The sequence below is a fragment of the Coffea arabica genome, chromosome 2c (genome assembly GCF_036785885.1).
Source record: "Coffea arabica cultivar ET-39 chromosome 2c, Coffea Arabica ET-39 HiFi, whole genome shotgun sequence".
NCBI lineage: Eukaryota > Viridiplantae > Streptophyta > Magnoliopsida > Gentianales > Rubiaceae > Coffea > Coffea arabica.
In genome coordinates this window covers 57,845,472-57,861,338 of record NC_092312.1, presented here as the reverse complement: position 1 = coordinate 57,861,338, position 15,867 = coordinate 57,845,472, and the positions used below count along the sequence as shown (strand labels likewise).

Here is a 15,867-nt window from a genome sequence, read left to right as displayed (position 1 = left end):
AGGCACAAGAATCCGAAATAAGACAATTCACCTCTCGAGCTGGCCAGTCCCAAGAGTAAACCATCTACAATCGAAATTCCCACCAGACGTACCGATCTATGTTCCTCAGATACCACAAGAAAAGTTAAGGCCTATAACATTCACAATTCAGAACTTAGGCTCGATCGAGCACTTATTCCTTCATACCAATTCACCACATAGTCCAGGCTCACTCCGCGCAGAGACCACGCGAAGCAGGCTCTGATACCACCTGTAACAGCCCCACCTTCCCCTAAGGCGAACCAAAGGGGTTAGCGGACTGCCTGCCCAGCTCTCGCCAGGACTACGGAGCGGTTACACGCGTTCTAAAACGTTTCGGAAATGCAAAAGTGCGCTCGGACAAGCCACAAGAACCAAAATAACAAAATAATAAGCAAAAGGAAAACGATGAATAGTGCCTGGAATAGGGGAAACCGAGAACCCACCAAACAGTAATACCTAGCAATTCAACATTTACAACCACACTTGGCATGTCAAAACTATACATATGGTATACACATATTCGGTTTGCCATTCAGAAGATGAACCCAATACACATTAGGGTTTCATGAGATGAGTTATTCAAAATAGACATATACATGGCTCAATTTGGCAACCAACACGTATGAGCTCCCAAAAGTGATTATTTTCCTGTAAGGAAAACAAAAGGGAACAGAAAGGGGTGAGCTTGCGCTCAATGAGGTACCAAACAGATAGCAATAAAATCATGGCATTTCATGTTTAACAAATCAGATACACATGCCAGATATAAAGCAACGGAACCACTGATTCAAATCAGAAGGATACGGGTGGCTCTCAGGAGCCAAATTTCCAGCTCAGTACTTGATCCAGACCGGTTGACCCTCCGTCAACGTATATAGAACCAAAGCGTCCGTAGACCCCTCTTCACTCCAAATTCCGTCCACCAAACACCCCTTTACCGGGCCCGCTCACCGTATCAGTAACAGAAATGGTAATACTCGAGTATACCGGAACCCAAGGGTCTCAATACCCAAAGATCCCCGAACAGACTACCGTGGTTCGTTATCTAATCGTCCAGACCCTTGCCGGCCCGACTTGAATAACTTAGCCACAGGATTTGAGCTCATAGGTCACAGAAAGGTCGTTGGACACAAGCTTCCAAACGACGTCAGAACAGATACAGTTTCAGATACAGATAACAGATTCAGTACAGTTTCAGATACAGATACAGATAACAGATTCAGATAGACGTTCAGAATTGGAATATGAACAGACCAGAGAACGAGTGTGATAAAGTACACCCTCGCCTCCACTTTATCAAAGCAGTACTTGGCTTCAATAGTCATAAGTCAAGTATTCAGATATTCAGATATTTCACATAAAGGGTAGCAGGCAGTGGTACACTCACCGATTCAACTTCAAAAGTTTCACTTCAGATTGGCCTTAATCGCCAAGAAACCCTAAAATAATCAAAATAAACCAATTGAAGGTTTCATATCTAAAATCGAATAAACGGAATGCACAAGTGAGACATACTAATGCAAGGGTGCAAAAACATGATTTTCTTGAAAACAAAAAGATAACATCAAGACCTAGGCGCAAACAACCCAAAAGCCCTTCATTTCCATCAAAAGGCAAATCCAACTTAAAGAACCAAACGGCCTAGAAAATCGGGCAGCACTTCCCCTAAATTTCTTACTTTTCCAGCCATTAAGGCTTCATTATTTCCTCAAATCAGTCCCAACACCTCACACAAAAGTCATCTCATTCCCAAAAGCCGTTCACTAGGCTCAAAGTAGTACAAGTACAAAAGTTAGCTAGAAAATGACCGGAATAAGAGTAAGCCTTAAAACCATGCCAACCAATAGGGTTTCATAAAGCCATGCCAATCACAACCCCAATAGGGTTTCATATACATATATAAGCATAATAGCAAACCAGAAATTAGAAAATGGCCTTAGTCTTGGCCCCAAATAGAAAACTGTTTTACACTCATTATGCGGTAATGGCGTCAAATTCTCTACGGTTATCGGATGGGGGTGTAAGACCCACCGTTTCGAAGCTATGAAACAGGGCTACAATAATGTAGAAGACCACTCAATCCAGTTCGGAACACAACTAGGTCAAATATGCCAAATACTAACCCAGAATTCCTAAAACAGGTTCACAAAACACAAAAAACTGTAATCAGTATATCTCAGTCCATACAAGTCCAAATGCTGAAATTCCAAAGGTATATGTTAGCTAATACACTCAGCTACATTTCATCAGAAGACACCAACTCCAGAATCCAAACCAATTCCAGTCAAAATGGCCAATTACTATCGCAGTTTTCGCATTCTGTCCAAAGCAGAACAGCTACAGTAATTTCGTCATAACGCATTCTACATTAATCCAAATGACCTGAAATTTTACAGGCATCTCCATCACATCAATACCAACAACTTTCATGTTTTGAGCAAAGTCTAATTCGGCCTCTAACCCAGTGATCTAAAACCGGACAGAATTGGGGTTCAAGAACCCTAACTTTTCAAATTTCACACCAAATCCAAAATTGATTGCATTTAACCACATTTCACATCCACTAGAGCCATTTCCAACCATTACAATTCATCATACAAGCCCCCAACATCAAGATCATATTAAACCAGAAAAATTCCCAATAAAATAAAAACTTCACCAAAACAAGCCAAATCAAGAAACAAATCATATATTCCTTCTCTCATGCCCCCATTAAGCACAAAATAAGCATTATTAGATGTAGTAGGGTGTTTCAAGCTTCACTTACCAAGAACCAAGAGAGAGGAAGATGTGGAGCACCTTAGTCCTTCAAACAAAGTTCACTAAAGCTCTCACTATCACTAAAAGGTAAGATTTTATGGAGCAAAAACTAAGTTAATCACATGAGTTGGTGGATTTGGTCTTGTTAGAAGCTTGAATGTTGAAGAGTTTTGTCTTCCTTGGAGCTTAAGAGGGCCGGCTATGGTGGAGAGAAAATGAGGAAATTTTAATGAATTTTTGAGATATTTAACCTTTGGTCAAAAGTCAAAATTTGGAATAGTAATTCTTAAAAAGGTATCCAATAAGAAAGTGACATGTGTCACTCTATTCAATGCAACCTTATCATTCTTTTCTCTCTCACATCAATCACTTCACACACTCTACTTATCTCTTAACACCCGATAAATGATATACAGTATCCAAAACTTAACCTTATTGGCCGAATTTTTCCGAACTTTTCGCACTAGTGGGTCCCACGTCCACTATTTATTCTTAATTTTCTAAAAACTCACCAATGCTAGAAAAATCATGTAAAACTTATATTTACTCATAAAAATTATCTAGAAAATTTTCCGGATACAGAAAGTGCAGAAAACAAACCATTGAAAATAAGAAAACCTGGAAATATAATAAAACCTAGAAAATGGAAAGATTACGGGTTCTCACAGTTGCACTCACTCCCATTCATTCCAGAAAGTCTGGCACTAAGGCATCTTCCTCCTCCAATGATGAAGTGATTGAGTTCCTTCGTGAACTCAAACAGCATGTTCTTCTTCTGGAACATGGTCTAATGCTCACTATGTCCTCTGAGCAACAAACAGCCTACTTAAACAAAAAGAACCTTCTTTTTACCCCACCTGTGGTTGAGGAAGTTTCCCATGGCAAAGAGCCACGCCCCACTGATCCAAGTTCATCAATTCCAGACACGAGCTCATCAACTCCCGTGACTCCTCATGACCCTTCCACATCAGATAAAGGCAAGGCACAAGTTGAAGAAACTGTTGAAGATGATGAAGAAACTGAAGAGGAGGACCTCTCCCAATATTAGCTTTCTCGAAGGACACCTGGATCCACCTAGTTCACCATTTAGGATCACATAGGATCATTTGCATTTTGTTTGACTATTTCATGTGTTTCTAGTGTTTGTGGTGTTCAACAATGAATATGTAGATGTAATGTTTATGTTTATGTTGTGTTCGTTTAGTACTTTTTTGATGGATGATTATGGCTGTAATGATTATGGATATATGGATGGATGTTTAAGTATTTTGAATGATGAATGTGTGGATGTGATGAATATTTTTGTTATTAGTTCTCCGTGATATATGTGATTGATTGGCCTTTTGTGATGACAAAAAGAGGGAGAGGACTGGATTGGATTGATTGATGATTTAATTGAAATTGAATTGGCTTGATGGATTGAATTGGTAAAATGTTGGATGTTGGCTGCTTAATTGATATGTTTTTGGATAATTGATTAATTCGGTAGGGTAGCCAAGTGAGGGGGAGTTTTTCAAATTTTTGCTCTATGATCCACTAAGTAAGGGGGAGTTTTTTGTCAATTGAGAAAGGGGGAGCTTATATTGCAATCATCAAATCTCATTTCAAACCATTGTTTTGTCATCATCAAAAATGGGGAGAATGTTATTCTTAGTTTTGATGATCACAAAGTATTTTGAAATGTTTATCTAACACTCTTCAAATATAAGTGTTTTTTGCCTATCAAAGAATCAGGTACGAATATGTCAAGAAATGAAAATCAACCAAAAGAAAAAGCAAAAACAGGACACTCATGTCGGACGTCTGACAGGACGTCCGAAGGTATCTGTCAGACGTCCGAAAGGATAAAGAACATCAAGAAGGAAGCTCTGTCGGACGCTCATAAGGAAGCGTCGGACGTCCGGAAGGATCGGACGCACGCCTCGGACGCATATCAACCGCGTCGGACGTCCGAAAAATTCCAAGAAGACTTGCCAACTCTCTGACGACGATCGGATGCTGATGCTGTCGGACGATAAAAATGCATCGGACGTCCGAACTACAACTTGGCTGTTTTCGGACGATAGGTTCGGGCGATGATTTGGTCGTCGGACGTCCGACAGCCCCAACGGCTAGCTGACTCTTCATCTACCTTCTATCCGTTGGAAGCATTAATGAAACCCATTTTCGGTCCCCTTTAAAAACAAACTGTTCTGAACCAAGAAGGGACTTTTGCACACTTTGTTTATAAGATCTTAAGAGATATTTTAGCTAGAAAATAGTCTCCAAAGCTAGATTTGTTCTCCAAGTGGTGTGAATTTCTTGTGAGCATTTCTCTTGTGGTTGAAAGTTTCATTAGTGTAGCTTTGTTGAGGGTTATCTGAGTGATTGTAAAACTTCTTAGCTTGACTAAGTGAGGCTTAGGGCAAGGAGGAAGTGCTCCCTCCATTGTACATCTAGTTGATCATCTTTCATTAAAGAGAAGTTGCTCAACCTAGTGATTGGTCTTCAAGTTTGAGGAAAGTTTGGTAGACAATCGGTTTGATATTCTATCTTATTCTTTTTGTTTAATGAAATTCTCATTGCTTATCTATACTTGTTTTTCTAATCAACATTGCTCTCTTCTTCTAATCTACTTGGTTGATCATTACTAGAAAAGAATGTAAATTTTTATTAAAGAAAAAGTGCATAAATTTGATTAAGATTTTAATCAACCTAATTCACCCCCCTCTTAGGTTGACTTTGGGCCTTACAATAGCCAATTTCCCAAATCTGCACAGAACCTCCTGCGAAAAGTCTAGATTTTCTAACAACTTGAGATTATGAAAGTTTTCTTAACAAAATTCACTCCCTTGACTCAAATTCAACCATTAAAACAACCAAGAATCAAAGGTAACTGAGTTCACATAAGAGTTATAAAGAAAAGTAAAATTTCGGGGCCTCACAACCTCAACCCATGCTAAACTAACTTTATGGTACAAATGATTTGTATTTTTTAATGCAATATTGAGGTATGAGATTTTCATTAATTTCAGTGTCAAATTGTTTTAGAAAAATTATTGCTATTATATGATTATTTTGGTTCAGAACCAGCAGAACTTTCCATAATTCACCATCTGAATTGAATATGCCTTTCCCAAGAAAGTCTTCAATAAGGCCAATGAATCGAGTTTCCTTCGGGTAGTTCTCAAAGTTGGCTTTGAGCATGTGTTCAACAACTTGTGCGTTGGCTGTTATCCTGGGTGGCAGATGGTGTGGTGTTGAAAGGGCAATTTAAGAGGATTTCAGTAATCCAATCACGAAAATTGTGGCGGTTTAGGAGGAATTTTGGTAGAGTACCTACTAGAGGGTAGATTTTGAAGCCTGTTTTGGTGGTTTGTTTGCATATTGGCTTGAGAAAAAACATGTAAAGGTAAAGCGATATGAGGAAGATAAAGTGGATATAGAGAGTAAAGAGAATAGCTCCATCAAGAGGATAGAGGAAAAGGGACGAAGGAAGTAGCAAGAGAGTTGGAAGTGGTCAGTCGAGAGCGTCTAAATAGACATATGAAGGATAATTAATCAATCGGTGTTAGGAGTTGGAATGGTACTTCACACAGATTTTTTTCTTACAATTGGTAACAGGATTCGGGTATAGGTACGGCTAGCCTTTGAGACACTTGAATTTATTATATTTTTTTAAATATTTAGTATAGTATTTCATTCAGATGCTTTTTAAAGATTCTAAAATGCATATTGGGAGATAGGTACTATTGGCCTTTGATACACTTGAATGGGTGGTTGTATTTCTTTCAAGATTTTGTGATCTTACGTACTGTTCTTACGTTAAACATGAAGAAAATTGATGTACATAACAGTGTAACATAACCATACACTACGTCATTTTTAAAAAGTATCACAACGGTGCTAATTTTTTTTTTGGATAATTTCAAATACCTCTCTTGAGGTTTCCGACAGTTTTATTGTCCTTTGCTATGATTTTAAAAATATCACTAACTTCCTTTAAAACTAAATTTCTTGTAACAATTTAGCCCAATTCAGAAAAAATCAACAATAAAAAATGATTTCAAGAGTGAGAAAAATATTTCATACCAAAAGTGACTCTCAACTTGTTACTAGTTGATTAAGTTAGAATAAAAAATGAATATTAGTTAAAAATAGAACATAAAGATTGAAAACATGTTTGGGTTGCTATTTTTCATGTAAAAATTTTCCTTACACATTGTTCAATTACATTTGACTTCGTATATATCATATCAGTACAGTATATTTTTCTACAAAAATTTCAAAAAGTTACAATCCAAATGAGACCTAAAGTTAAGGAGTGTCCGTGTAAGTGAGGTAAATTGCAACACTAGCATGACCACAGTGGAATCCAGTAATAACGGCTACTTTCCATAGAACTATATAAAATAGCAAAATCAAAGAATTGGAGAGGAAATTTTATTATTTTGGAATCAAGATTTACACATAGAATTCCTAAATTCTTAGTATTGGACTTTAGAAGATTTTGAATAAGAATTGGACAAGACAACGTATGGCCTCTTCAAGAAAAAACACCACAATAGATTTAAAAAAATAAAATATGCTAAAATATGTTATGTTTTTGTGAATTATTTCTTTCACTTATGGAATCCATTATTTCACATGATTACTAAGAAATTAACATCATTTGCAAGAAAAATAACAAGTATTGGGGCAATGTTTGGATTAATATGTGTAGTTACATTTTATATATAACTTATAAAATATATTTATAAACTTATTTTAACACTTTACCCTCTTTTTTATGTACTTTCATATTCATCTTGTTATGCTTATGAAATAATAATATCTCAATAGGATTTTAATCCTTTTGGGGGAAGAAATTACAAGAATACTAAGATATAGAAAAGAATTTTAGAATGTTAACAATTATCATTATGAAATTTAGTATTCAAGATTTTCAAAGATTTTACATTCCATAGTTAATTTAATACAAGTGACTCAAGTGTTTCTCTCCATATCACTACATAAAATTTTCTAAGTTTTAAGGGTAATAAAGTCATTTGACCATCAATGAGGTAAGTATTGGATCCCAAATGGTTGATAGGAAAGGTAAGTAATATTTCTAAAAATTCATGGGAGGACAACAAAATTATTAGAAATCTTAGGGGAGGTTTCTGAAATTACCCCTTGATGCTATTCACAAGTGTCACGGACTGTTTGTTTTTCCTACAAACCAACACCCCGTGCGACACTAGCGTACGTTCAAGTCTCAAACTATGAACGGTTGGCTAGTTCAATATTAACACACGATGCGCAATTAAAGTGCGGAAGCGCAAGAGTAGCACACAAAGATATGTTGGTGTGGCAACGGAAAGTTTATATTACACACAAAGTTTCTTTACAAGTTGCCAAAGGTTGTTACAAGTAAAAAGGCTTGGCCTATTATAGGCAAAGCGAAAATACTACAAGGCCCTAGAATTCTCTACACAGCCTTATCTACAAGGTCAAGCTTTATCTACAACGGTCAAAGCTTATCCACTAGGTCAAAGCTTATCTACAAGGTTCATGCATTCTTATCTTCAAGGTGCATGCTTATCCATTAAGGACTCTAGAGAGTTCCACATGGTTCTAGAACCCAAGTGTGCGGAACGCAGGCCGACAAGGTGCGATCGGGCTTGCGTGCAGATGGGGCACGGGCGTGCGTAGACGCGCTCACATGGACACTGTCGTGCGCGCGGCTACATGTGGTCCGTGTCATCCTCCCCCACTCGACCCAAGGCATCGTCCTTGATGCCTTAGCCTACCTCATAAGCTCGGATGAGGTCTTGGAGCTGCCACAATTTTTCGGCCGACTCCCAGCTAATCTCAGACTCGGGTAGCCCATGCCAACGCACTTGATACTCTTTTGGCGGTGCGCAATTCTTATGTCGGACGATACGATCGGCTACAATCTCCTTCGCAATCTTGTCGTATTCGTCCCTCATGCCTGCAGGTGCCCTCGTTGAAACGTTCATTGCCGGATCGTGTAGATCTTTATGAAACGGCTTGAGCAAGCTAACATGAAAGACGGGGTGGAGTTGGGACAAAGTCTCAAGCAACTCCACCTTGTAGGCTACATTGCCTATTTTCTTGAGCACCGTAAACGGCCCTTCATATCATCACATAAGACCCTTGTGCACTCCGCGGATTCGTCCATGTTGGTAGAGCTTTACCAACACCTGGTCCCCCTTCTTGAACTCTCAAAATGACCGCTTGCAATCTGCTCACTTCTTCATTCGTTGTTGGGCCTTCTCCAAGTATAACTTGGCTGTTTCTGCTTGTTCTTGCCAATACTTGGCAAAATGGTAGGCAGGAGGACTTGCACCTATATAGCCTCCAGCGATGTCTTTTGGGGTCGTCAATTGGAACCCAAAGACCACCTCAAACGGGCTCTTTCCAATGCTTTCATTTCTCTGGAGATTGAAGCAAAATTGTGCAACGTCCAACAACTTTGCCCAATCTCATTGGTTCACTGTCACATAGTGCCGAAGGTACACTTCGAGCACATAGTTCACTCGTTCCGTTTGCCCATTCGCCTACGGGTGCATGGTTGTGGACATGTTAAGTCCTGAACCAAGCAAACGGAACAACTCTTGCCAGAACCTCCCCATGAATCGTGAGTCACAATCACTTGCGATCGTTGCTGGTAGTCCCCAATACTTAACAACATGGCTCATGAAGAGCTTGGCCGTCACTTCGGCTGTGCACTCCTTTGGGGCTGGGATGAACGTAGCATACTTAGACAACCGGTCAATAACGACAAAGATGCTCGTACATCCCTCGGACTTGGGCAACCCAACTATGAAATCCATTGAGACGCTTTCCCACACACGTCCCGGAATCGGCAAGGGTTGCAACAGTCCAGCGGGTGGCTCATTCTCCACCTTGTCTTGTTGGCACACAAGACAAGTACGCACATAGTCATCGACGTCGTCCCTTAGACTCGGCCAATAGTAGCGCTCTCGTACAAGGGACAGCGTGCGATGTGTGCCAGGGTGGCTAGCATAGCGACTGTCATGACACTCCTTAAGAATGTCTCTCCTCAAGTGCCCCAAGTCAGGCACATAAATTCACTAGCCCTTGGCATAGAGGACCCTGTCCTCAAGCCAGAATCTCTTTGTCTTTCCTTCGCTGGCTAACTCCATAAGAGTTTGCGCACGATCATCATGCAGCAATCCTTCCTTAATGCGCTCCAAGAGTAGCCCCTCCGTAGTATAGACGGACGCGACGACGTTCTTGCGGCTAAGAGCATCGGCCACAACGTTCGTCTTGCCCGGGCTATATTCAAGCTCATACTTGAATTCAACCAAATAGTCCAATCACCGTGCTTGCTTGCTTGATAACTTCTTCTGCGTTTGATGGTAGCTCAGCGTTTTATTGTCTGTTTTGATCTTAAACGGCATAGCGGCCTTCAAGTAGTGCTCCCAGACTTGCAAGCAATGCACGACCGCAAGCATCTCCTTCTCATGCGTCGGCCATCGTCTTTCCACATCACTTAACTTATGGCTCTCATAAGCTATTGGATGGTCGTCTTGCATAAGAACTCCTCCAACGGCAATGTTAGATGCATCTACACATACTTCGAATGGCTTGGCAAAATCACGCAACGCCAAGACCGGCTCCTTAGTAATTGCATCCTTCAATGCCTCGAACGCTGCTTGACAAGGCGCCTTCCAAGTCCACGTCTTGCCCTTGCGTAGCAAATCCGTTAGCGGAGCAAAAATTGCGGAATGCCCCGCGATGAAACGGCGATAATAATTCACTAACCCAAGGAACGCGTTCGCAAGCGAGCATCATCACTTGCGATACCAAGGGCATCGAAGTACCGTTCGAGCCCGTAGAGGAAATTATCGATTTCGCTTGCTTTCCTCGCACCATTGAAGGCCTCCGGATGCGAAACCTCCACTCTTGGCGCAGTCACAGTCGCACCACTCGCCTCTTGTGTCTTCAACGCATCAACCTAGGCTTTGAGTTTCGCCAACTCTTCCGACACGGTTGACGGTTCTCCCACGGTCACACTAGCACCTCGTGCTCGTGCTAGTTGGGCCTTACACATTTCCAACTCCACCTTGAGTTGGACAACTTTAGCTTGTAGGGACTCGACCATCTCCCGCATGGCATCATCTCCTTTTTGTATCTGCTCGACGGCCTCATTGAGCGGCCCTTGCATGTTCTCGCGCAGCTCAACACCATCGAACTGCTCCATGTATTGGTCTAGCTCATCCCAACGGTCGTGGTGATCACCTACGGTTAGCTTTACGTGTGCTAACCTCATCTCAAGGACTGCCATCAGGTCTTGTGCGGCCGACCTGTCCCTCTTACCTTTGCCGCGAGCAGGAGCAGCCCTCTCTGGCTCCCTCGCGACATGCTCCTCTTGGGGTTCCCTTGTAACATCCGAACCTGTGGCTATGGCAACCAAGAACCGGTATCAAGCTCTGATACCACTTGTCACGGACTGCTTGTTTTTCCTACAAGCCGACATCCCGTGCGGAACTAGCGTACGTTCAAGTCTCAAGTTATGAACGGTTGGCTAGTTCAGCATTAACACACGATGCACGGTTAAAGTGCGGAAGCGCAAGAGTAGCTGATGAGCAACCCTAGGGGAAGACCCTCCTAGAACCTCCCAACCTTGTAATTATCAGAGTTGGACCTTTTCTCCCAATGGAAATTGAACTCGATTGTTCTCATGAACTCAAGACCTCTGACACACAAAGGCAATCAGCAACCTTAAGCAAATAAAGATGGATGAAGAGACACCACGATTAGGGAACAAACTAATCGATAAAGTCAGATTTGAATCCTAAGCAACAAACTCCGGCCCACATAAACCTGAAAGAAATTCGGTCCGCATAAAGAGCTTAAAGAGTCAGCTCTTTAAGGCTTTCCGATAAGGCCCAATAAGTAATAAAATACTTAACGCCTAACAACTACTAAACTAGACAGTCTTAAAACAACTACCAACTAAACTAACAAGTATGAGATCATTCCTTCACTTCAAACGTACAAGTGAACAAAGTAACGTCATGGTCCATCAAATCTTCAAACCTAGCTTGCTCCTTGCTTGTATGGTGAATGATCAAGGCTTGTAAAGCTTCCTTCACCTTCTTGGATCTTGATCTTGTCATCGGACCGTCAATGTTGTCCTTGACCCAAGGTTGAAGTGGTTGCGCACCCGTATCCGTATCATTCCCTCCCTCCTCGAAAGGATTCGTCCTCGAATCTTCAAAGTCTGTATCAAAGTCAAAAGGAGATAGGTCAGACACATTAAAAGATGCGCTTATGCCATACTCACTTGGAAGTTCCAATTTGTATGCATTGTTGTTGATCCTCTCTAGTACTCGAAAAGGTCCGTCGCCTCTTGGATGTAACTTGGTCCGTCGAGATGCTGGAAATCTTTCCTTCCTCATGTGTACCCAAACCCAATCACCGGGTTCGAATACAACATGTTTTCTCCCCTTATTTGCATGTTGTGCATATTGCGCATTTTTCTTCTCAATTTGAGCTCGAACTCTCTCATGCAAGGTCCGAACAGCTTCTGCCTTTTTGACACCATCTGCGCTTAAACACTCATTAACAGGAATAGGTGATAAATCTAGAGGGGTTAGCGGCTGAAACCCATAAACAATTTCAAAAGGGGAATGATTGGTAGTAGAATGAGTGGTGCGGTTATATGCAAACTCGGCAATAGGCAAACATTCTTCCCACTTCTTCAAGTTCTTTTGAACAATGGCTCGAAGTAGAGCACCAAGGGTTCGATTGGTTACCTCAGTCTGACCATCCGTTTGGGGATGACTAGAAGTAGAAAACAGCAACTTAGTTCCCAACTTTCCCCAAAGTGATTTCCAGAAATAGCTTAAGAATTTCACATCTCTATCACTTACAATGGTACGCGGTACTCCATGCAATCTAACCACATCCTTGAAGAATAAATCAGCAACATGGCGCGCATCATTTGTTTTCCTACAAGGGATAAAATGAGCCATTTTAGAAAATCTATCCACTACAACAAAGATACTATCCATACCTGTAGAAGATCTTGGTAAACCAAGCACAAAATCCATGGATATGTCTGTCCAAGGAGCATGAGGTACGGGTAGAGGAGTATACAATCCATGAGGGTTACTCCTTGACTTTGCCTGCTTACACTTTAAACACTTATCACAAATGTTAGCAATGTCACGCCTCATTTTAGGCCAATAGAAATGCTCATGCAAAATGTCAAGAGTTTTATCAATACCGAAATGCCCCATCAACCCTCCGCCATGGGCTTCTCTAACAAGTAATTCCCTAAGTGAACAGTTGGGAATACATAGGCGATTTTCTTTGAACAAGAAGCCTTCATGCCTATAAAACTTTTGAAATGCAGCATGTTCACAAGCTTGAAACACATTAGAAAAATCAGCATCATGTGCATACAAGTCTTTAATGTGCTCAAAACCAAGTAACTTAGTGCTCAGGTTAGTGATCAAAATATACCTTCTAGACAAAGCATCCGCAACGACATTATCTTTTCCCTTCTTATACTTAATGATATATGGAAAGGAATCAATAAATGCAATCCATTTTGCATGTCTTTTATGCAACTTACCCTGCCCCTTAAGGAATTTAATTGATTCATGATCAGTATGTATCACAAATTCCTTAGACATAAGATAGTGCTGCCACACTTCAAGAGCACGCACAACAGCATACAATTCTTTATCATAAGTAGGGTAATTAAGAGCTCCCCCACTCAATTTCTCACTGAAATATGCCAAGGGCCTATTATTTTGATGTAAAACAGCCCCTATGCCGATCCCACTAGCATCACATTCAACTTCAAACATCAAATCAAAATTAGGCAGAGCAAGAATAGGTGCTGAAGTTAACAAATTTTTAAGCTTATTAAACGACTCTTCTTGCTCTTTTCCCCATTGAAACCCCACATTCTTTTTAACTATCTCATTCAAAGGTGCTGCAATAGTGCTAAAGTCTTTAACAAATCTCCTATAGAAGCTTGCAAGACCATGAAAGGACCTTACCTGAGACACATTGGTTGGAGTCGGCCACTCCATGATGGCCTTTACCTTGGCGGGATCAACACTTATGCCATTTACTCCAACAATATAACCAAGAAAGTTAACCTCAGAAGTGCAAAAGACACATTTTTCCATGTTAGCAAATAGCCTATTTTCACGCAAGGCACTTAAAACAAGTCGCAAATGCTCAACATGCTCTTCTAAAGACTTGCTAAAGATCAGTATATCATCAAAATAAACAACAACGAACTTCCCAAGAAAATGCCTTAAAACATGGTTCATTAATCTCATGAAAGTACTTGGAGCGTTTGTTAAGCCAAAAGGCATCACAAGCCACTCATAAAGACCATACTTTGTTTTGAAAGCAGTTTTCCATTCGTCACCTTCCTTTATCCTTATTTGATGATACCCAGATCTTAAATCAATTTTAGTGAAAATAATTGCCCCATGCAATTCTTCTAACATATCGTCTAACCTAGGAATGGGATGACGATACTTAACAGTAATTTTATTAATTGCACGACAATCTGTACACATTCTCCAAGTCCCTTCTTTCTTAGGTACTAAAATGACTGGAACCGCACAAGGACTAAGAGATTCACGAACCTGGTCCTTTTCAAGGAGGGAATCGACTTGCCTTTGGATTTCCTTTGTTTCCTCCGGATTTGCTCTATAGGCTGGTCGATTTGGTAGAACTGCTCCAGGAACAAAGTCGATTTGATGTTCAATACCTCGAATTGGAGGTAATCCTTTCGGTAGTTCCTCCGGAAACACATCCTTGAATTCCTGCAAAAGAGAGTAGATTGCACTAGGAAGAGAATCGGTTATGCCTAGTGTGTAAAAAGAAGAATAATCAGCTTCCCTGTACAGAAGTACTATGAGAAGACTTTGTGCATTCAAAGCCATATCTACCTCACGCACACTTGCATAGAAATTCCTTTTTTTCACTTTCAAGCTCTCGGCTTCACTGAGTTTTTTTCCACTCGAATTTCCTTTTTCACTCAACTCGGCCTCTACTTTCTTTTTCCCCTCATTCTCTCTCTCATTCGGCTTTTTCTTTGTTTCTTTCGATTGCCTTTTCTCTCTCTCTTTTCTTAAATGCAATTGTTCTTCATACACTTGTGTAGGTGTCAATGGTGAAAGAGTGATTTTGAGGTTGTCCATAATGAACTTATACTTATTGGTAAGTCCAATATGATCAGCCTGTCTATCATACTCCCAAGGACGCCCTAACAAGACATGACTAGCTTGCATAGGAATTATATCACATAAAACGTGGTCCTTGTATCGACCAATAGAAAAAGCAATTAAAGCTTGTTTGGTCACCTTGACTTCCCCCCCATCATTTAACCAAGATAGTCTATAGGGTTTAGGATGGTAAGTCCATGGAAGGTGTTTTTGCTCAACAAAGTCAGCAGCTACGCAATTAGTACAAGAGCCACTATCAATGATCATGAGACATACCTCATCTCCAATTTTGCATCTCGTATGAAAAATGTTGGTCCGTTGGAGATCATCTTCTTGAGCTTGTGCATTTAGCACTCTCATAGTCACCATAGTTCGAGCCACGGGGTCCTCTTCTATTTCAACCAGGTCATCATCCTTCCCCTCTTCTTCAAGCGGTGGCATGTCCGCATATTCCTCCTCCCCTTCGCTTTGCCACATTCCCTCTTCATTCATATACATGATGCTTCGGTTAGGGCATTGAGCCATGAGGTGGCCAATTCCCTTGCATTTGAAACATGCCTTTGGCTGGTTGGTAGATGTATTTGCTCCTGGAAGAGTTGGCCGCGGGGTTGGTTTAGAAGAAGTTGCACTCGGATGGGACGGTTGTTCCATCCGCTTGTTTTCCCTCTCTCTATTACCTTGCCTTGGCCAAACATTGGTTGTTGGCAATTGATTTCTTTTCCAAGGAGTGGAAGAGGATGTAGTGGTTCGGCCACTAGAGTTCTTTAGAGGTAAGGCTTGTTTTTCCACCTTTTCTGCATAAGACACCATTTGTTGAAGTTCAAAGTGGTCTTGAAGCTCAACCTTCTTCCTAATTTCAGGATTTAATCCATTA

General features: G+C 40.8%; 1 pseudogene; it reads right to left on the bottom strand.

Moving 5' to 3' along the window:
- Positions 1-8,762, bottom strand: part of LOC140035708 (cytochrome P450 CYP94D108-like) — a 66,548-nt pseudogene extending 57,786 nt beyond the window's left edge.
- Between the last annotated feature and the right edge of the window lie 7,105 nt (positions 8,763-15,867).